The 23,523-nt window shown below is 38.5% G+C and overlaps 1 protein-coding gene across 3 annotated transcripts in view; it reads right to left on the reverse strand.

Annotated features, from left to right (window-relative positions):
* Positions 1–23,523, reverse strand: part of LOC149189055 (mechanosensitive ion channel protein 1, mitochondrial-like) — a 473,192-nt gene that overhangs the window by 393,612 nt on the left and 56,057 nt on the right. The window contains exon 1 of one of the 3 annotated variants that reach the window (XM_089411752.1): positions 10,707–10,961. The exons of the other annotated variants lie outside the window; for them this stretch is intronic. The gene's annotated coding sequence lies outside the window, so the exon portion shown is untranslated. Of the gene's footprint in view, positions 1–10,706; positions 10,962–23,523 lie in introns of those variants that run through there. 3 annotated transcript variants of the gene reach the window in all.

Genomic DNA, 23,523 nt, shown 5'->3' on the forward strand with positions numbered 1-23,523 from the left:
TACCTTATACCGTCATCTTGTTGGAAAACTTTTGTATATGACCCATACTCGTCCTGACCTTTACTTTGATGTTGGCCTTGTTGCTCGTTTATGCAAAACCCACATGAAATTCATTGGAAAGCAGCTAAAAGAATACTTCATTATGTTTGAGGTACAATTCAGTTTGGGATTCATTACAGTGCAGAAGCATCTCCTCTATTGGTTGGTTTCACTGATTCTGATTGGGTTGTTGACCCTGATGATCGGAAGTCTACTGCAGGTTATGTCTTCACTCTTGGTTCTGGACCTATTACATGGGCTTGCAAGAAACAAAGTGCCATTTCTCTTTCTTCAGCAGAAGCAAAATATCACGGCGTCGTTGAAGCTAGTAAGGAAGCCCTATGGCTTCGTCAGATCCTATCAAAGTTTGGTTTTCAGCAGCAGCATCCGACTACACTTTGGTGTGATAATCAAAGTGCCATTCAACTATGCAAAGATCCAACCCAACATCAGCGTAGCAAACACATTGAACTACACATGCACTTCATCAAAAAGCTCATTCATGACCATGTTCTTCAAGTGCAATATTGTTCAACCGATGATCAAGTTGCAGACATCTTTACAAAGGCTCTCACAGAGGCAAAGTTTACTAAACTTCGATTTATGGTTGGAGTTCAGGAAGTTGTCACTAAGGGGGGATAGGCTCTAATGCCTCCTTCCTTCTCCTATTGTGTCATCTTTGTACATCCTTCAATCCTATCCCAAGTTGTTCTTAAGGGGGGATGTTAGGATATTCCGACACATAGGAAATAATTAAGTACAACTTGGTCTAGTGTATAGTTAGGTAAAGTGTGTTTCTTTAGTATGTACTTTTTGTAACTTACAATCCGACGGTCATGATATGTTCTAGACATGAAGTGATCTGACGGTTCATTCTCTCCTCGGTATTACCGACACTTGATCCGTGGCTTAACACCTGATTGGTCCATGATCTCTATTTAAAGAGAATGGAGGGTCATTTGTTAGGTGGCTGTCATGAGAGAAGCTTATGTAAATTTTCTTTCTTTTACATTAATAAATTGCCTGAAGTGGCGGCGTTGTCTTAGGCCATGGACTGTTTCCCTCTTTGAGGGTTTTAACCACGTCGAGAATACTAGTGTACTGATATGTGATCTGTTTGTGAGCGGCGTCCTTTGGTGTTCTATCTAAAGAACTTACCTTGTAAATTCCTACACCTAGTGACTTGGTCTTGGGAGGGCTCTAATGTCAAGGGTCTTTGTCATGGTCTTGGTATTCGTCAATTGAAGGTTCTATAAGAAGAATTTTGTTTGGGTTTTCCTCTCAAAGAGTGAGAGGTTTTGGCCCCGGCTAACAAGCCTATATGTTGTGTCTCTTGTCTCTTTATTGTTCATGATTTGGCAATTGTCTTGATGAAAAGAAAACAATAATAACTCAAGAAAAGAAGATCGTAATCAAGAAGCAAAAAGACTATCACAAGCAATTATCATAAGGAGAGAACTCACCTAACTATTGATGCCCTAGATTTCTCAACACACCAACCACTGCGTAACTATGATGTTGCATATGTGCTGCTACTAACACTGCTATAATGTTGCCAACTCTGCATCTGCACTGCAACTCCCTCTCATCTGTTGTTGTTGCAACTACAACAACTGCAACTAAGAAGCATCTTGAATACTGAATCAACTTTGTTTGTTGCATCTGTCTCCTGAGTTCTAACTGCTACTAACCACTACATTGTCTACTAAAGAAATTGCGTTGTTGTTGACTCTGCACTGCTGCCAACACTGCATCACTCCTCAGCGCTTCACTGCTACTAGTCTGCAATTGTCACCCTAGAATCTGACTACATCAACTAACACTGATCCATCCTACTACTGAATATTGTGGGTCCTCGTAGCAATGTAATGATCCATGAGGAGGACACCTCATAGACCCTGCCCAAACTCTGCGTTGCTCTGAGACTATAGCTTCATATCGCCCCACCTCTCTCCTGGAGGTATAGCTGCAAACATAGAAAAATCTTCCTCCAACCTAGACGACAACTTATATATCTTTGCAGACGTTGTCGCCTGGTCCTGCTTCTCCTACTTGTCCTTCTTCCTGAGAGGACACTACGTACTGTACTGGTCGAGCTCGCCACACCTGAAGCACTTGACCTTAGATAGGTCCTTCTTCTTCTTCTTCTCCTCATGTCCCTGACTACGACCCTTTGATGCTAGGGCCACATTCTCTTCTTCACCATTCGTGCCCTTGCTGCTACTGCCGCTAACGGTACTCTTCAATAAAGCATGCCTCAACTCCTGTTGTAGGTCTACCCACATCATGTCCCATCTAAGTAATGTGTCTTTGCCCAATATACTTTGGACGAAGACTTGTCAATCCTCTGAGACACTATTCAGTGCCAACCGTACAAGCTCTGTGGGTTGGGGTGCCTCCCCAACGGATGCTAGCTGATCTCGGACCTCCTGAATCCTGGTGAGCAAGGGATTTATGTCTTCACCCTTCTGCATCGTGATGCTCCTCAACTTCTCCTGGAGGAACATCTTTTGCTGCTCGGAAGTACCCTGATATAGCTGGACGAGAACATCCCACATCTCCTTGGCAGTACCTTTGCCAACAATATGTGAAACTATGTGGTCCCGGACTCCATCTAGGATCAGCTGCTTCGCCTTCGCCATTTCTTTCCTGTACTCCTTCAATTGATCCGCATCCTGGGGAACTTCTACCACATTCTTTGCATAGGTCTTCAGGCCATATTCATCCAGTAGGAAGGACATCCTAGCCTTCTAGATGACAAAGTTGGAGGCTCCCTCCAACCTATCCTGATCTCTAAACCCAGTTGTGGCCATCTCTGGATCTGATCGAAAATATCCCTCTTTCCCTCTACTCGGTTGTTGAATCTTCTACTCGCACTCCCTTCTATAGTGAGAAAATTTGCTCACAGCTATTACCAATCTACAACTGGAAAAAATCATATCTCTAAGACTCGAGATCCCCTGAGAGGAATTTCCCCTCTGAATGTGCCCTTTCTCTTCCACCAGACGATAATTTTGCTTCTACAAACTGCTGCAACACCCTCTGCGACCAAACAAGGAATCTACCCAACGAAAATTTGAGCTATTATTGCTCCCTATGCCCCCTAGAATCACTCGACTGGCAAGCTGAATTTTTCTGCTAACCTACACTGAAAACCAAACTTCCCCAAGCAACTCGATCTGCCTGGCTAAAGCTCCACGCAACCTCCAAAAATTCTTGCTTCTACTTCTGAGCTTCCCCACCTGATCAATCACGCTCTAAAACCATGTGAAAATTTCAATCCTATCACAGCAACTGCAATTAATTCTTCTAATTGTTAATTAATTAACAATTTATTTGCTATGACAAATATCAAATAAATCACATTGCAATCTTCACAAATAAAATTTTGAAAAATAATAGCGCTGGAAACTGAGAAATATTCTAGCACACACACATAAAAATTGACACAATTATTTTTGGACAAATGTCCCCGGAAAAAACCCAACTTGGGAAAATCGGTGCAGCAACTGAGGGTTTTATATTATTAAGCAACAGTGAAATTTTGAGTACAATCTGGATGCCAAAACTTGGCAATCCACACCAAGAAAAATTTGGCCGAAATTATCCGAGGGAATTTTCCTTCCTCCACGAGCGACCCCAGCACAATTAGGCTTAAGAAACTCATCCTTCTAGAACCCTTGCGCAAGCCTCTACGCAGTGCTTACACAGACTCTTTAACATTTAGCCCAGAACTGCCTCTCATCAAGTCATTTTGCCTGTCTCTACTGTTGGAAACGATTCTCCAGCCTTCTGGAAGACTGTCCATGCCTCTGGAAGCTAAATCAATTTTTCCCATAACCAAATTGAATTGCCCTCTGAAGTTGTTTCTGCAGTCCTCTGTGCTGCCGCACTAGGAATAAATCGGCCTCTCGTTATTGCCTCTCTAGATCTGGAAATCTTCCTCTGGATCATTGTCCCTACCCCACTCTGCCTCTGCTTCCCTTCTTTGGCTCGAACTCTTCTGGCAACTGATGTTGCTCTCTAGAAAGTCGAACTACCCAAGGAAATCGACCTCAAGTGTGCGTTCTCCATCTACCCATCAACTTCTTCTTATAATCTTTTGTTGGGACTCCAACGGAAAAGATTAAATCTTAATCAATGGCTAAGATCATATCAAAGTCGATCCGAGTGAATTTCTAGATCATTCACACCTTATCTCAATTAATTCTGATTAATTAACCCCTTTCCCTATGTTTAGACTTAGGAAATATTTAGAAATAGGCTGATAATCTAATTGAAACACTTCTAGGTGGAATTTCTGTTGAATTTCCACAATCTTGGGTCTAGGTTAGCATCTTAAAATCTTTGACGCTACCAAACCAAGAATCTCAACAAGAACTACTTTGCACAACAGAAAATATAAAGAAGTAAATCACATATGCACAAGTATACACAATTTTTAACAAATATTGTACAATAATGTACAACCCAATCTTTGTTATATTAAACCAAATCCGAATAATACAACAATCTATGGTTTACAAGATACAATGACAAACTTCGTTGCAGCTTCAATGTCGTATCTTGTCCTGTTGGTCCTTCGCTCTCGTACTGCTCACTAGCTGCCCCTTAGTCCTTCAAGGACAACACATCGAGACTCCAGGAGGGTTGCGACCTAACATTGTTGCAAGTCACTTCTGTTGCATGTACACGGGATGATCCAATCTACTCTCTAGATAGGCCTAATTCCCGAGCTCCAAACTGCCAGCTAGCAGTCACCTTTGTCCATCAAGGTACTGCACTTCAGCACCTATCTTCACCCAACCTTCAGCTCCTCTTCGTCACTTCAAGATAGCTAGTCTAGGGCTACTTTGGGCTATCAACACGCTGCCCTCCACCAAACCAATTATGCCTAATTCGTCACTGTAGATTATGCTCCTAGGATGGACTCTTCACCACCACAGAAGGTCCTCCAAATGGCACCCACAGGCTACAAGATAAACTGATCCAAACTAATCCAAAAACAAGGATCCAACACCTCAACAACACATCTCAAGCTCATTGTTTGAGGTCCACTCCTATGCTGCCACTTAGGCCTGGTTAGGGCATCATTACAGTCCCATATCCAACCTTCAATTCTTCCCAATTTTGTTGTTAAGGAGTGTAGTTGCCCTTTATTAGGAGGTTGACCCTTCTTGCTATAATTATGGGCAGTCTAGCCCTCACCAACAACCTCGGCCTACCCTATATTGCCTGCAGCTTGCTACAGCAAGGCACCACAGGCCTGCAACAGCTTGTTTAGGGTCTGCCTCCCCTCCACTTGGCCCTCAAACAGCCCAGAATTCCACTCCCTTGCTTCAGCCTCCAAGAACAGGCCCTCGACCCTCCTTCCTGCACTTCGACCTCCTTAAAATGCCCTTGAAATTTCGTTGGTCTGTCCTTCACTTATGCGGCCCAAAACAAAGTTATCTTCTAACTTCTATGAGCTTTTCACTTGTGTGTTGCACAAATGGATGCTCTATAGCCTCCTCTCCACCTTTTATTTATACACATAAAGAGGGCTCCACGAATTCATTTGAAGCGACATGTCCCTTGGACCAAGCCTTCATGACTTCACTGTCCATAATTAATTGTCAACTTCAAAAATTCATAACTTCATTTCTAGAGCTCCGATCTGAGTGATCTTTGGAGCGTTGGAATCAGCACGCCAAGCTCTATCACCTCAAATTTTCTCATGCTCAAATTCATCATGGTTTTGACCCAAATCCTGATGGGTGCAAAACCCCTACCTTGGGTTCCAAGCCCACAAGTGACCCTTGTGACATTGTGCCCTCCAAACCCTGAACCCTAGGGCTTGGAGTACCTCCCAAGCTACACAAATCAACAATTTCCAGAAATGATTTCTCAGTTATGGAGAACTCCTTTGTTTTAGCCTCTCCACAAAGTTTCGAGACTAGAACACCTCTGATGCTACAAAAACTAACATGGTGAAATCCAGGGCCCATTTATCATTCCCACATGTCGTCACATGCCATTGAATGGTAAAAGTACTTGTTCGATGTTATAAGGCACTAACTCAACCCCTTAGCCAAACCCCATGGCAATATGGTCAAAACCCATTGAAGTAGGGAGCATACGGAGGCCTCAATGCTAACTGGACCAATTTCCCCAACCATATTACATGTTTTCTCGGTCAATACCCATGACCTAAAGGAGATTATTCACTCCTTGATGCTACAACATCAACACTCCCTTCAACCAAGGGAAGCATTCTCAATCACTCCAAGCTTATCCCAAAAGTATGCCAACTTCATCCAGAAATAGAGGCTTTGTGAGAATGTCAGCAACCAGTTCGACCATAGAAATACATAGGACCCTCATTGTTCCTTTTATACCACGCGCTTTGTCTTGTCATAATGTCTTGTCCTATGAGTAGCTTCCAAAGCCACACTGCTTCACAACTCGCCAAACTGTAATATACTTTGCTTCATATGTTGTCAGCGTCATGCTCATCATAGTAGCCCCCAAGTTTGATCATCATTCTCAAACCAATCTAAATCTGTGAATCCCTCCAGCTATACAAGACATCTCTCAATCCATATCCAACTATACCATGTCGATACTTCAACACATGTTTTGCCACATGCCTTGGCTCAACCATAAATTTACTAGCTTGAATCCATCACCATGGTTGGTTTTCAGTCACCCTAACTGGGTGCTCCCTCTAACGCTAAAACAAATCCTGCTAAGACAATCCAGGCTACTCCCTCTACCACTCAGCTTCATTAGATTGGATACTATGGGAATGGCCTTGGACTTGTCATCCATCATCCCAAATCTCTAAAGGATCGTAATAATACACTTATTTTTGACCAAGGAAGATCTCACCTGACTTTTGTCATACTTCTACTCGCAAGAAGTAAAATATCCAACCAAGATCCTTCATCTTGATACTAGCGATCAACTCCCTTCTATCAAGGAAGCAAATCTTCCTACCATTGCTACTTCCTCTAATAAGTGAGTCCTTCCATCAAGATTTCTCAGATACCCATACCAAGCCCGAGACTCGTACAAAGCATTCTCCAGTCTGCAAACATGAGATCCCCTCTCATGTACCTCAAAGTCCAAAGGATTTTCCTTGCACACTACTTCTTCTTGACAACTGGAGCAAATGTCTCCTCATATTCCTCTTCCTGGGAGAATTCTCACTTTGTACTTCTTTATGTTGCCATCTACCAAATGCTTGATCTTGTAAATCCACTTTGAGGTCATCACTGAATTTCCACAGGTCTCAACACAATGACATCCTTCAAACTTGCTGGCCTGCCTGCTCCCTCTGAACTAGGAGCTCTTCTAGTCATGAGGTACAATTATAGATGTCAATACAATTTCTCTCTCAACAAATCCCTGACCTTGGGAGAATCCTCTTACCACAAATTTTACTTTGTTCTTCCAATACTTCCACCTGCTACCAGGGACTTGGCAACCTTCACGACGTACCTGCAATCCTCACTAGGAGGTCCATGGAATAAGGATTATAACCCAACAAAAGAAACAAAGGCAAGAGGCTAACTAATAGCAAAGCAATAATAATTATAAAGTATATAAAGTACTTATCTTTTGATCTGAGGATTGTAGGGAAATGTCATCTCCCTCTTGATCTTTGCCTTCTCACAGAAAGCATTGAAATATGTTTGCAAACTCATTGACCCCGTCCTCATCATAAATATGTTACCTTCCTTTCCTACCTTGCATGAGCTAGGGTTTCTTCATTCAGCAGAAACATTGATCTAGGTCTGGATCTAAGGTTTTATCCACAAACCCTAGGGATTTCACATCCAAGACTTCAAGTCTTGTAGGGTTTACAAACCCTAAGATTTCCAATTTTCATCTACACCTTGGAAGTCCAACAAACTTTGTCATATGCAAATTTTCTTGCCATATCCAAATGTCCAAAAAACCATAAAGCCCCCATGCCTCTGCATATGTGATGAAATCCATCATGTCATCAAATAATCAAGGATGTTCCATCTTGATATCAGTCCAAGCAAATGTATCAAGATTAATGGTCCATTATAGCTTTTGTAGGGCTTGTATTCTACCTCCATCTAGCATTGTAAAGAAACAACGCCCTTCAACTATCAACAAAGGGCATAATATAGCAGGTCGAGTCATAAATACAAATCTCCAATGAATACTTCATGAAAGCAAAAGTGTCTTCAAGGGAAGGAATGGCATTCCATTGTCCTCTATAGCATTTTACAAGAGAACTTGCACCATCAACCAACTCTTAATAAGTAACAATCTTCAAATGGTCCAGACTTCCATTATAGAAGAGTCATTAGCAAATTTTGTCCTCAGAGTAGTACAAACTATTTAGCAGATCTCAACTGATTACTCTCAGTCCTTACAAACCAAGTAACCTCAAAACCATTGTAGCAGCAACAATAATTTGTCCTTTACAAGGACAACTCCAGTCCTGAAGGTGACTCAATCTTCGTAAGAAAAAATTCGGTCTCAAAAAAACTAATGAGGAACTCAGCGTCTTTTTCACTGTAAACTTACGAATGCCCCTTTAATTACCATGTCAACAAAATTGAACTCTGCCTCTTTCCATTGGATACAACTTCAGGCTATCTTCTAATGCTCTCACAGAGGCTTCTTTTATACAAGATTTACCCTTCTTTAATCATGACAGTGTTCATCTTTAATACAAGGCAACATATCACACTACAGGTTGACAAGAGATTTTTGTACAAGTGTACTTCATAATCAATTAGCCCCTTAGGTTTAAAATAGCACATGTTCATTAATAATTTCCCATAGCACTTCGAAGAATGTTTGAGATCCAAAACTCCTTATCAATTCATCAAATCAGGTCCTTAATAAGCCTTCCCTTGATGGCCATTTCCTTGTTGCAAAAATCGGCCCAAGGTCTTTTTTATAGTCCAAAATTCATTCTCAAATCAGACATAGAATAAATTCTCAGGTCCTAGTCTTCTTGAGTGGTTCTTAGAGAAATTGTCCAATTCAACAAGAGATACAAACTGATTTCCCAGTCAAAAACAAAGTCAAACTGACCAATAACCAACCCCGGGTCAAACCTAATCAAACAGAGACAAATTCAGCCTCCTAAAATTTCGATTTGCTGCCTCATAAATCATCCTTCTTCATGCCTCAAATTCATCCTCTTATTCTACCTTAGATTTGTCCTCTTTAATCTCCTACGTGTGAACAAAGCCAGTAGAAGATGGCGATTTGAATTATACAAAGAGGAGGAGGTCGAATGGCCTTTAATAGTGATCTTAATGAGTCTGAATGGGTGTCACTCCACGCTGGGCCGACTTGATCATTTAGAGTCGACCTTACATTTTGGAGGAAAAATTCATAATTCAAGATTCAAATTTTTCTTCTTTGGTAGTTGACTTGAAATATACATTTGTATTTATCATGAAGACCAACCATAGCTACAAAAATTCAATACCTAATTCAGTGTTGTAGTTGGCGGTGGCCAAGTGGCCTATTTTGTAAACATTATTATTTGGTCATGACTCATGTTGACAGTCACTCACTTACTAGATAAGTTATTTGAATGTTTTATGATTTTATCTTCTAAATGTCTACTTTCTATTATATGATTAAAAATTTTATACTTTCTACCTTCTATTATATGTGATATGCTTAAAATTTTGATGTATGTTTGTAATTGCTAGAATCTAAATGGTTGATGCTCGAATAATTAATCATTGATGTACAATGGATGCAATACCTATCTTGATTTGTGTACAAATATGCATGTTTTCATATATAGCTAGAGGGAGAGAGAGACGTTTCAGAAGATTTTTGGAAAATCAAGCTTTTGACACTTCACTTCCAAAAAAACATCAATGCTTTGTGCAACATTGGGAAGGCCACCTCGTTATTAGCCTGGAAAAAATACACCCTAGGAAGGCCACTTCACCATGACCCCACAATGGCAGGATGTCTTTAGGCAAATTACTGAATGAATGCCCTGTTTACAAATCACATTGGCATTGTGGTGGGATCTAAAACATGTGGGATTTAACACAAGCCCCTTCCTCTTTCTGAGCATTTCAATATATGTAGAAAAAGAAACTCCATAGGAAGGCCACCTCATCATTGGCCTGCATTGACAGGATGGGTTAGGCACATTACTGAATGAATGCCCGGTTTAAAAATCGAATTGGCACCGCCGTAGGATCTAAAACATGTGGCCTTTTAACTCAAAACCCTACGCTTTCTGAGCACTTCGAAATATTTCGAAAAGGACACTCATTAGGAAAGCCACCTCATTGTGACATGTGCGTTGGTGGGATGGCTTTAGGCACATGACTGAAACTCTAACGAATCTTGGATCACGGGATGAACCATTACTCTCATCAATTGTAAAAATACGCAGCTCATTAAACAGTCAAATAAACATTATTCACGATACGTGTTTCATAAATTTTTCAATGAATGAGTATGTTGCTCATTGATACTAACGAACCAAGGAACTGCGTCTGTTTAAGAGAATCTTCGGTTACAGTTCGCATTCGCAGAGAAACCAATAAATAATATATAAAACAGCAATGGGTGTATGAAAACATTGTTACTCTGATTTGAACAATTGTAGAGCTCGCAGCCTTTATATATGGAGAGAGACAATCTATTCAAAGCTGTACCTGATATATGGATGCATTACTGAGACTCGATAAAAAAATAATTGCAGGCAGCGTCCGTCTTCCCTTTTGAATCGCACCGCCACTCCCAAACTAATGATAGAATTCTGAATTTAGGGGGGGACTCTAGTTGCTTATGTTCGCTGCTACGCCCTCCAAATTAAATTTCATATGCCTTGAGTCTTTCCAGCATTATGTTATCGCTTTCCCTGTTTTCTTTGCGGTCATTTTGAACTTTACTCGGCGATCGAGGCAAATGCTTTTTCGGCGAGGGTCCAAGTCGATAGATCAAATTTGACACATAATAATGAAACCCATTTGGTAAAAAAATGGAAGAATTTACCAGTAACTTTCATCATTGTTTAAAGATGAGAAATTAACTAACAAGTTTAGATTATGTATTATATGGTTTAGTTTTTATAAAAGGTCAACAATATATATAAAAGGTGTGATAGATTTATGAGTTTTAGTGGATGCATGGTTGTGATGATAAATTGTTAAAAAAATAATTTTATTCATTTTCTTCTTTTGTTATAACGTGTTTACAATTTGGAAAGTGAAAATTGTTTCAATTATGAATTGTTTTAAATAACTATGTCAAAGTGTGTCTGATGTATTTTCTAAAGGAATATAATAAACCAAAAGATTAGGTATCAATGCTTCTAATGCATTGTGATTTAGATTTAAAGGTAAAGTAGTAGTATAATGAAAGTAATGGTAAAGTGTTATTTGTTTTCTCGTTTTGATTTAAGGAATATTTTGAGTAAATTTATTTATATTAAGGAAAATGATTTGTAAAAAAAAGGCAAAATTAAATAATAAATGTTAGTTATTTTGTATTCATATATTTATTTTTAAAAATGACAAAATTAAATAATAAATATTGGTTATTTTGTATTCATATATTTATTTTAGATTTATTTGTTTACATGAAATTTGTGAATATAACAAATCTCAAAGATTCAACTATATAAATGATTGATAAAATGTTATAGATATTCTATTATAGTAATTAGTCATTAAATATCTTACAATATTCTAAAAATCCTTATTATGCAATGCTTTGCTTTAGAGTCAAATTAATGTTACTAGCGTAATGCATAAAATATTAGCATAAACTGAAATTAAAATGAAGGAAACTAAGCAAATAATGCACTATCCACATGAGCTCGCAGTGCTCAAACTAGATTGTGATGGGGTGTACTGATAAGGCACTTCGTGATGTGAAGGTCAATGATTCAAAACTCCGTGGGCAAAAATCCAACCCATGTTAAGGGTTGGTGTGGCCCAAGACGGGAGTGATCCCCAAGTGATTTTGACAGCTTAGATGCCCCTCGGCCATGGTTTCTCAAGCCAACGGTTAAGCATGCAGTCATTTATGGACTCATACAATTTAGCAAACAAACAAAAATGCATTATCCACGTAATGAATAGAGGATGTACCTTGGGAAAACCCATTATAGAAAAAAACCCTATTATAAGATTTGAGCAAATAAAATATATTTATGCTACCTATAATTCAAATGAAAAGGAAAATAAATTAGTGAAAAATATGTTAGAGTTAAATGGCAAATGATTAATCATTTATAGCAACAAACATTTGCTCTAGGTTATTTTTGTCTTCATGTATTCATTTCCTTCTTGTAACTTATTTGTTTTCATTGTCGATTTTTACATAAAATTTGTGAACATGACAAATCCCAAAGATCCAGTTACACAAATGATCTATAAATTACTCTAGTGATCTGAAATGGATCATTATATTATTTGTCATCCATCTTGTTGCTTTCGGAGTGGAAAAAGTAGAGGAATCAACTCACAAGACCATTTTTACCAATAGGCCCCAATTTGGCAAATTGAGGTCTAAAACTTTTCGAAAGTAATTTGAGGCATCAAATGACGGTTTTGGGGGGTAATATGTGTTACAAATGCGTAAGAATAACCTCAATCAAATTTTGTATGCAAAAGTTATGCCACTTATAAGTTAGTCTTCCTACTTTGACCATCATAATTCAAGAGGATGCCACGTTAGCCCCCCATTATCCATGGAAAAGGGGCTAGCCATGTGATCATGATGAATAAGACTCTTGAAGATTCAATATTGTAACTCTAATTAAAAGTTTAAGGAGTCAAACCTAACCAGTAGTAGGTTATCAGGTTGTCTTATAATTAGGCCACTAGGAATAAAAGGGGTTCCATTATATTCGAGTGCATTTTGTCCCATAGTTAAGTAAAGTAGCTACTAGTGGATAAGAAGGAGAAAAAATAGAAAGGATTTGGGAACTATAGCAACCCATGGGCCACAAGCCTCGCTTCCTTGTACTTGCATTCATTTTTCCATTAAAAAAAAAAGGCACATGGGAGTCTCACCTTCCAGTCTGGTTTTCTCTTGAAAGGGTTTCCCAAGTTATATCTTGTGTTAATTTGTGGTTTGTGAGTTTTATTTCAATGTTCTTTATTTTCTGCATAATTATAATTTTCATGTATACACAATAAATAGATAACTAGCATATCTCTAAATCTAAAGAGAAATAAGCCACCATAGTGAAGATTTTAGATTTTCTAATATATTTAGTAGATTTGTTGTGACAAATCGCCCAGTGGAATATCCACGACAAACTATGGATCACATGTATCTTCCACTAGACTAGTTTATCACGAAAGATCTCAAAGTATTTTAAAATCTCTTATTATGCAATGTTTTACTTTGTATTCAAATTTGATTTTACTAACATAATGCATTAAGTAGTAGAAGAAACTGAAACTAAAATGAAAGAATCCCAACAACTAATGCGACATCCACACAATAAGCACAAAATATACCTTAGGAAAACCCAATATGGGAAAAACCCAGCTAGAAAATGAGGTATGTGCTCTCCCTTTTTTCATAGTTAGAGAATGCAAATAAAAATAAAGAGGCACTTACTATTGAGTTGCCATGGAAATTGTGGCCAGTATAGTTATTATAGGATCCAACTTCATCAATTATGCTTCAATATCCCACTTACATATGTTCTACTCAACTATGAAATAGTAAACAATAAATAATGATGGAACCCCTTCCAATCCTAGCAGCCTAATATTGGTCATAATGCAAGAATCATTTAGGGTTAGGTTTAGGGTTTTAACATGCTTTGATCCCAATTAATATTAGGGTTTTGGATAATGTAGAAGCTTCCTAAAAATCTACATATGACTAACTCCACGTGTGCAAATAATGTGAACTAATGAAGCATTCATTTAGTATCATGGTGATCAATAGGATATGTCAACTTGTGAGAGGCATAACTTCCACATACAAATAGTTGAGTTGATCTTCACTCTGCACCATTGAAAGTATTGATGCATAGAATAGGTTAAGAGGCAATAAGGCCTCAAACAAGCTTCAAAATGTTCTCTACCACAAATCACCAAAGTGGTGCATACCCCTAAAAGGGACCCTTTTGGCTACTATCTCAAATTTTTCTACCCACATAGTATTAAAAAAGATGGAAAGAATATATAATAATCCATTTTGGATCAACAGACCATTCACCCTTAAAGGTATCTAAAAGATTTCAAGTCTAAGAATTGCTTCGAAAAAAATGTGCAACCAACAAGAAGCCAATAAGAAAGACATTGTGTCACTCATAGACAAAGTTATAGGAACATTTACCTAGTGGCCAATAAAACATAATGTATTCTTCAAACAATTTTAACAAGTTATAAGGAAACTAAATGCTCAACTACAACATATTAGAGACGCCCACTACGTGACTCTCATATGTGTGATAGTCACTACTCATTTTTTTAGGAGAATGACATCCTAAAAAAGACATGAAAACAACCAAGTGGCAACATTTGAGTAGATGTTTCCTTTGCTTGATTCAAGATTTTTTCTTAACTCTTTCTCATGTTCATTTTCATAGTATTCAATGTTGGTTTATGCCAATCTCATGTATTCTTAGTGTTTATCATGTTGCTTTATTTAGGATTAAAACCTTCTACTTTAATAGCACTTGCACGGAATAAGCATGCAAACTAACATGTTGTTGTGTTACAAGTATACACGTGAAATAAAAAGAAACCAAAGAAGATATATGAAAACTCATAGTAACAACAATGAAATGTCTTTCATATTGAATGTCTTCCATATTTTCGAGATTGGTGAGGACCTCATATCATTTTTTTAAGGGAGCATGTCTATTGGCTTTGCTAATCTATGGTGATTGGACTTGAGGAGGGTGCTTTAAAATCTATGGTTTATGAGGAGTAGCAAGAGCCTCCCTAGATCCCATGGGAGGACCTAATTGCCTAGCCTATATGCAATTACCTTTTGGTCACCTCCATTGTTCCCCATTCTTAGGTTGCTTATGGAACACTTCAACTTTAGGGGAAATTTCAAGCAAAATGGTTGTATTCATGATACATTTTACACATGAAAGGGATTTAATTTACTTGTTGGATGAAATATTAGATGTCTAGTGAGATTTGAGTAGCCTAAGAAAATCTATTCTCCAAGTCCAACTACATGCAGATCTTGGCACACACAAACATTCCATCCCATGGTTTGGCTTGATCAATATATTTCTCAATGGAACTGCCTATGTTTACAATAGTTTATTCATTCCAATAATAGAAATTGATAGTTTCTAATATTGGAATATATAAACAGATGACAAGGTATGCCATCTATTTCTTTGTCTTGCAAACTATTTGCATATTTCGGTATCCTTCGAATTGTCATCTTCGTTGACACAAGACAGTAAGATCCTTGGAGTGATAAATAAAATTGTCGAGCTCAGAAAGGATCTGACCATCAAAAATCAATCTTTTGTAGGATCTTGCGATTACTAGAAACTTGTGATGAATTGTTTTCACAGGACTGGATGGTGAAAACTTTAATATTCTTCAGAAATTAATTTTGTTGTTTATGTTCTGAGTGAAATAAATTCGTAGATTGATTGATGTGTCTATTCTTGTGATTTGGATGTAGATAAGGATTTCTTCTTGTTAAACTTCCCTGGAACGAGTGTGTGGTAATTTCCTGATTTACTTTTGGCACTGATGTAGTTATAGATTCTTTACTTGAAATCTTTGATGTTTGAACCATAACTTTTGATTACATCTTCACTTCAATTAGTTTATCCTCTTCTTGATTTGTGATATTCACTAGATCAGTATTTATTCCTTTATCTTCAACTTGGACTTCTACATTTGATGCTTCCTGTTGAAGGAAATGTAACTAGGTTTGGTCTTCATAAATGTACTTTTGATATTGGTACCTATTCAAGAAAAGAAATATTATTTTTATAATATATGTCAATGAGTTTCTTTCTCATTGAAATAGGTCTAGCACATGTCAAGTGCTATAGGTGAGTCAAATAGTCAAAAGGAAATGTTGAAGGCCTTAAGGGCATGTTACGCCATGTATTAGGGTCAAGAGAATGCCTCCAAGCAAAGTAAAGTCCCCTCCTATGCAAAGGCACCATCAAAGAAGCTCCTGCAAGCATGTTACACCACCAAAGAAGCCATCTGAAGCAAGTACAACAAGTCAGCCTTCTAGTCGGCCTAAAAGGAGGGACAGTCCTCTATATATAGAGGTTTTCCACTCCACCAAAACGCACTCACTTACCTCTGAAATCAGGGCAACAAATGAGCAAATAAAGGTTGAAAAAGAGACGAGAAAGGGAGCCTCTAGTGCACCATTGAAGGAAGGAAGAACATTGAATCTTAAAGGATTGTTTCTAGGGCAATTTACAGTTACACATGCGATGACAGGGAAAGATGTCTGCAGTCGTAATAGCAGAAACCCATAGTTGGCATATCTCTCTAATTAGGCTAGGAGACTAGACCTATAAGGTCTCCTAATCAAGCGAAGGAAGGAAAGAGCTTACCATATCATGGAAATTACCACATGTGCGGAAATCTAGGGTTGCAAGACAATCATATCAAGTCTGCACGAACAGCTTGAAGAAAGAGCTCATGTGGTCAAGTAGAATAAAGGGATCATCGCAAAAAAAGTGACTTATCAAAAGGTGTCTCTTCTAGAGCAAGTACAACAAGTTCTATCAACAATTGAGAGAAGAACGAAGTGCCGGAAGAAGGAGGTCGAAGTGTCGAAGAAACAAAGTGCCGGGAGGACTTGACTTGTGCTTGGAGGATATTTAAGTCAGGGGTCTAGGGTTTGGCATTGATCAATAAGAAGCTTCAATAAGAGAAACTTACTAAATGGTTTTCCTCTCAAGAGAAGAGAGGTTTTGGCCCTGGCAGAGAGCCAACATCTTGTGTTCTTGTTCTTATCTTTTGGTAGCAGTTTGATGAAGTACACACACATGCATTAATAATAAGAAGAAGAAGATTAAGCTATTAAGAAAAAGTAAAAAGACTCCACAAATTGTTATCAAGTAATGAAGAATCACACTACACTTATTTTCCCTAGATTCTTCAACATGGTATCAGAGCTAAGGTGACACATCAAGGCAAGAGCAACTCAAGAACACTCATCAAGGAAAGTCATCTACAAGGTTGAAGCATCAATCCAAATCTACTCAAGGCAAGAAGAAGAGCCTTACATAAAGGCACGTATGATCCGAATGGAAAATGGCATCAACCCATGGTACTTATCCACCCATATTATTGATCGACCCATGGAATTTACCCATGGTATTGTAAATGGCATCCACCCATGTATTGTAAGTGACATCCACCCATGGTATTCATTCACCCATGGTAATTGACCATGGTATCATGACATCCACCCATGGTATTAATTCACCCATGGAATTGGCCCGTGGTATTGTGAAATCCGCCCATGGTATTCATTCACCCATGGAATTGACCCGTGGTATTGTAACTGAAAAATACTATAAGTAACAAGTCACATTTTGTAAAAGGACAGATTGTTCGCCACAATGTAGCCTTTACAGTTTAGAGGCATGTAGCCACCACATCTCTTCTCAGAGATAAGCTACCATCGCCCTAGCTGGTTTATTTCCATTACTATTTTAAATAAAAGTTTCTTTGTGGTTTTGTTTATTGGGCATTCTCCTCTTTTTCTTCTGGCAATTCAAATTTTCAGATCTTGGGGGTCCCTACCCCAAGATCCATTGCAAGTTTTCAGATCTTGGGGGTCTCTCCCCCCAAGATTCATTTCAATCTTTTAGATCTTGGGGGTCTCCCCCCAAGATCTGGATCAGTGGTATCAGAGCAGGTTATGATTTCATGGGAATGAGGGTTTGATGCATATTTCAGTTTCAAAATATTCAACAAACTTCAGGCATGTGCTATAGCCTCCACAGAGCATTTTCTTGGGTCAAGCAGGAAGAATTTTTCTTTTCTCAATTTTTTGCAGGAATATTTTTGGGTGGTGCCTTTGCAGATCAGATATGAAATATTTGGTACAAAATTTACAAAAACAAATACCAGATCTAGATTCCTCTCGAAAAATCACCCAATTTAAAAAAAAAAGGGTCAAATCGGAGTTCGGATGCGGGAGATATCGCTGATTTAAAATCAGCTATTTTATCAGAATTTTTGTGACGGCAGAACTGTTGCAGCGCAAATTTGAGATCTCAAAGTGTCCAGATAAGGATCTCCAACTCATGGGAAAATGCAAAATGATCCTTCTGCTTCTAAAAACAGGTTATAATAAATATTTTGAGTTATATTGGCCGAGTTATGTCCATTTTAATTCTGGAGCAGCATTTGGAGTGGGTTTCCAATGGAGATGTGCCCTCCCACCCCACTTTAGTAGGCACCTGCTTCACATTCATCAGTTTCAACATAACAGCATTCGGCTTGGGTTATTTGGAGACGTGCCCTCCCACCCCAGGCTATGTAGACACCTGCTACTTTATCAGCAACCAACATCACGGTTATGGGTCATCCACAAACATCGAAGTCCATTTGCTAGGCCGCACACTGTCAGTATCACAGTTGGTCACAAGCATTACAGGGTATCTCTATCCTCGGATCTTCATGATTACGGGTCATCCACAAACCCACACTTCATCGAAGTCCATTTGCTAGGCCACACACTGTCATCATCACAGTTTGTCACAAGCATTACAGGGTATCTCTATCCTCGGATCTTCGTTCATCATGGTTATGGGTTAACCACATAAAACCATTATCTTCAGTGGCTCTTCATATTCAACAAAGGCTTCACAGGAGGGAACTTTACGCAATGGGGACCATTGCTTCTTAAGGAGGGAGGAATGATCCGAATGGAAAATAGCATCAACCCATGGTACTTATCCACCCATATTATTGATCGACCCATGGAATTTACCCATGGTATTGTAAATGGCATCCACCCATGGTATTGTAAGTGACATCCACCCATGGTATTCATTCACCCATGGTAATTGCCCATGGTATTGTGACATCCACCCATGGTATTCATTCACCCATGGAATTGGCCCGTGGTATTGTGAAATCCACCCATGGTATTCATTCACCCATGGAATTGACCCGTGGTATTGTAACTAAAAAATACTATAAGTAACAAGTCACATTTTGTAAAAGGACAGATTGTCCGCCACAATGTAGTCTTTAAAGTTCAGAGGCATGTAGCCACCACATCTCTTCTCAGAGATAAGCTACCATCACCCTAGCTGGTTTATTTCCATTACTATTTTAAATAAAAGTTTCTTTGTGGTTTTGTTTATTGGGCATTCTCCTTATTTCTCTTCTGGCAATGCAAGTTTTCAGATCTTGGGGGTCTCTCCTCCCAAGATCCATTTCAATCTTTTAGATCTTGGGCCCCCCCCCCCCAGAGAGCCAACATCTTGTGTTCTTGTTCTTATCTTTTGGTAGAAGTTTGATGAAGTACACACACATGCATTAATAATAAGAAGAAGAAGATTAAGCTATTAAGAAAAAGTAAAAAGACTCCACAAATTGTTATCAAGTAATGAAGAATCACACTACACTTATTTTCCCTAGATTCTTCAACATGGTATCAGAGCTAAGGTGACACATCAAGGAAAGAGCAACTCAAGAACACTCATCAAGGAAAGTCATCTACAAGGTTGAAGCATCAATCCAAATCTACTAAAGGCAAGAAGAAGAGCCTTACATAAAGGCACGTACAAGAAGAGAAAATCAAAGAAGGACCTACATCAAGCAAATCTCATCCTCAAGCAAGTTCACTTGGAGAAAGCAACTTGAAGAACACCAAGATCCTAGGAAGGCAATCCATCGAGTCTTCAAGGAGAAACCAAATCCACTACATCTCAAAATATATCAAGTAAGTACATGTCCCCCTTTGAATATACATCAATGTAGTTTTGCGAGGAAAGCAATAAATTGGTAGGTACCAATCACTTTCTTGCATGGAAGAAGATGATTGATTTACTTCTCAAGGATAATGAACTTCTAGAACACATTAAAGGGAATATCGCTATCCCTTCTAAGGAGAAAACTCCAGCCTTAGCCAAGTACAATAAGGATGAGACAAGAGCTCAAAGGAATCTAAAAGAATCCATCAAAGACTCTCTCATTCCTTATGTCTCCAAACTTGAAACATCAAAAGAAATCTATGATAAACTAGTAGAGCTACTCTCAGTAAGTAGAGTTGGAGAAGTGATATCTCTTTGAAATGAGTTGTACAAGATGAAGATATCAAAGGAAGGAATAGCTCCCTACTTCATGAAGATCTCTAAGATGAAGAATTAACTTCAAGAGATAGAGGAAGTCATGTCGAACGGAGAAATGACAATTGTAGTACTCAATGTTGTACCTGAGGATTGGGGCAACTTCACATCAAGTATATATGCAAATAAGGAAGCCACCCCACTAAGTGAATTTTGGTCTCTATGCAAAATAGAGGAAACAATACTCAAAGAAAAGGAAGTCGTGGGATCAAAGGAGAAAGCTTTTGCTACCATGGCCAAGAGAAAAGGAAAACTAGGCAAATTTGGTCCACGAAGAACAAACAACAAAGATATGTCCAAAATCCAATGCTATGGATGTCAAGAATATGGACAATACAAAACGAATCTTCCTAAGCTTAAGAAGGACAACAACAACTAAAGAAAGACGGAAGAAGCTCATATGACTCAAGAAATGAAAGAAGACAAGAAGCAAAAGAAGGAAGATCCTTCAGATCTCTACTATGACTAAGTCAAACTCTTTACTTAAAGTCAACTTTCAAAGTTTTGAGTAGTATAGGAGCATGTAGAAATAGAATAAAATTGCATGACTAGAAACATCTTCTAGAATCTAAAAGCATGATGTACATAGAGTTATAAACACTCATGTAGAAGGAGCATTTATAATCCAACAAAATGCATGGTTAGAAATATCCTCTAGAATATAGGATCATTATGGATATAGCTCAAGATATTCACGTAGAAGGAGCATACCTATTACAGGACATCATCCACGATGAAAGAAAAAATGATCATGATTAACAATCTTAGAAGACCTTCATCATCAAAAAGAAAGAAACATTTGCCAGGTAAGGATTTTCAAGATCCTATGATGGGATCTTCAAAAGAAGGTTCATGAACCAAAGCAGATGTCTCATTGGGAATCTCATTCATGGGATTCAAGAAAAGGATGATATGTAGGCAAGCTAAGATGAAGCAAGAAGGACCACACCAAGGACAACCAAATGGAGCTAACATGATCAAAGCAGAATCAAGATGAGGTATGTATGTATCAAAGTTTTAGTCATGTTATCATTTGTATATTATTGAGTCATGGGAATAGTTATATAACATGATAAAGTATGAAAGAATCTCTTTCACCAAGGACATGATCGAAGGCATGTACTACAATGCAATGAAGGTCAACAAAAGAATATGCTCACATAAGGAGTATAAGATTGCTGATTACGAAGCAAGAAGAAACGTTGACTAGTCCACGAAGCAAGAAATAAAGAAATGCTCTCACAAGAAGCATAAGATGGTTGACCTATCTATCTAAGAAGAAGCAAATGAAGAAAAATATCGAGCATGTGAAGAACACCATGATCACCTAGGATCACTATCTGACAAGATACTTTGAAGGTATCTCCCGAAAGAAGGCAAGACAACTCTGACAAAGGAAGGAAGGACCCTTAACACCTATGAAGGCCTTGGAGATATGAAATATGTAGATAACTAATTCTATTCTACAAATATGTCGTGATGAAGAAGCCATCCAACAAAAGAAAAAGCAATGTTGAAGCAATATCAGGATAAAATCATGATAGGCTACTAGGTCGAAGCATGTAAACAAGAAACTGCAACGAAGAATCCATGAGAAGAGTGTTCTGAAGCATGGAAAGATGACAAAGGACTAGCCAAATTACAAGAAAACTTGATGTATGGCAAGAAAGACACTTTCCACGAAGGAAACAATGACATGACAAACTAGGAAGGAAAGTGATCAATGGATAGTGCCCTCCCTAGAAGAAGTTAAAACAAAGACTTCATGACATCAAAGAAATGAAGGATATCAAGCAGCTGAAGGACCCACAGAGAAGAATTTATTGATGAATGAAAGAGTCCCTAGTTAAGAGGGAGCTCTAATAGGTCTCTAATTAAGAGGGAGTTTTGGATCACCCATTATTACAAAGGAGCGATAGTTGTGGTTTTCCATCTCATGGGTCATGCACTAGACCAAGACTAACATCCATAAGTCGTTTGGGAAAATCACAGATTAGATCTTTCCTCGGGGCTTTCGCAAGGTGTATCGACCTGTACATCATCTTAATGCAATCGAGCCTCCTTGCTCATCGACTTACCATATCCCAGATGATGTCTATCTGCTGGAGCAATCGACGAATACGGGATTCCTCAATAATCGAATCCCACCACTGGTTGTTACAGAGAATCACAGTGGTGTCCAATGTAAATCGAAACAACTCACTAAAGAGCTTTCACAACTAGACTGCCTCACAGGAGGCCATGCTAGCAGCAATATACTCTGCTTCGGTGATGTTCAAAGCATCCAACTTCTGCTTTCTGCTCATCTAGGATATCGAAGCAGATTGTAGTGTACCTAGGGGGGATAATATGGGGTACAAAGGGAGGTACCCAAGGGAATAATGTAATAATGGGATGGGCCATAGTAATAAATAAGGTGGTTAACCCGTATCATGTAAGGGACCACAAGTAGTTAGTAAAAATGTAATGGGCCCATGGTATTAGATAGATGGTATTGAGGGAACCATGGTAATGACCCATGGTATTGTATGCATGAGGCCTATATAGAGGCTAGAGACTCCACATTGAGGGATATCAAGGAAGATTGTATGAATAAGCATATTGCTTGTGGAGTGTTCTCCTTCCTTAAGGAGTGAATATATGGCGTTGCCCTACCTTAAGGGTTTTGATCAATAAATTGAAGCATTTCTATATTTAGATCTTATTATTCTTGGGTTTATTTCTATTATCTTATATTTTCATATCAGATCTATAACAAGTGGTATCAGAGCACTTTCTTGGGCAAAAGTGGAGAATTTCTTTTTTAATTTTGTGCAGGAACTTTTTGGGGCGGCGAGTTTGCAGATCAGATCTGTACATTTTGGGGAAAAATCTGCAAAATCTAATTGCAGATCTGGATTCTTTGTGAAAAATACCCAACTCAAAAAAAATCGGCTGAATCGAAGTCTGGATGAAGGAGATATCGTTGATCTAAAAATCAGTGGTGTTGTAGACATTTTTCAGGGCGGCGAATTTTTAGATCATATATGTACGTTTTGGGGCAAGATCTACAAAATCTAATTGCAGGTCTGGATTTTTTGTAAAAAAATACCCGATTTCAAAAAAAATCGGTCGAATCGAAGTCCGGATGAGGGAGATATTGCTGATTTAAAAATCAGATGGGTTTGCAGATATTTTTCGGG

This window comes from Pinus tabuliformis, chromosome 3_1 (genome assembly GCF_031772625.1).
Source record: "Pinus tabuliformis cultivar Carrire ecotype Pingquan chromosome 3_1, CPIR1, whole genome shotgun sequence".
Taxonomy (NCBI): Eukaryota; Viridiplantae; Streptophyta; class Pinopsida; order Pinales; family Pinaceae; genus Pinus; species Pinus tabuliformis.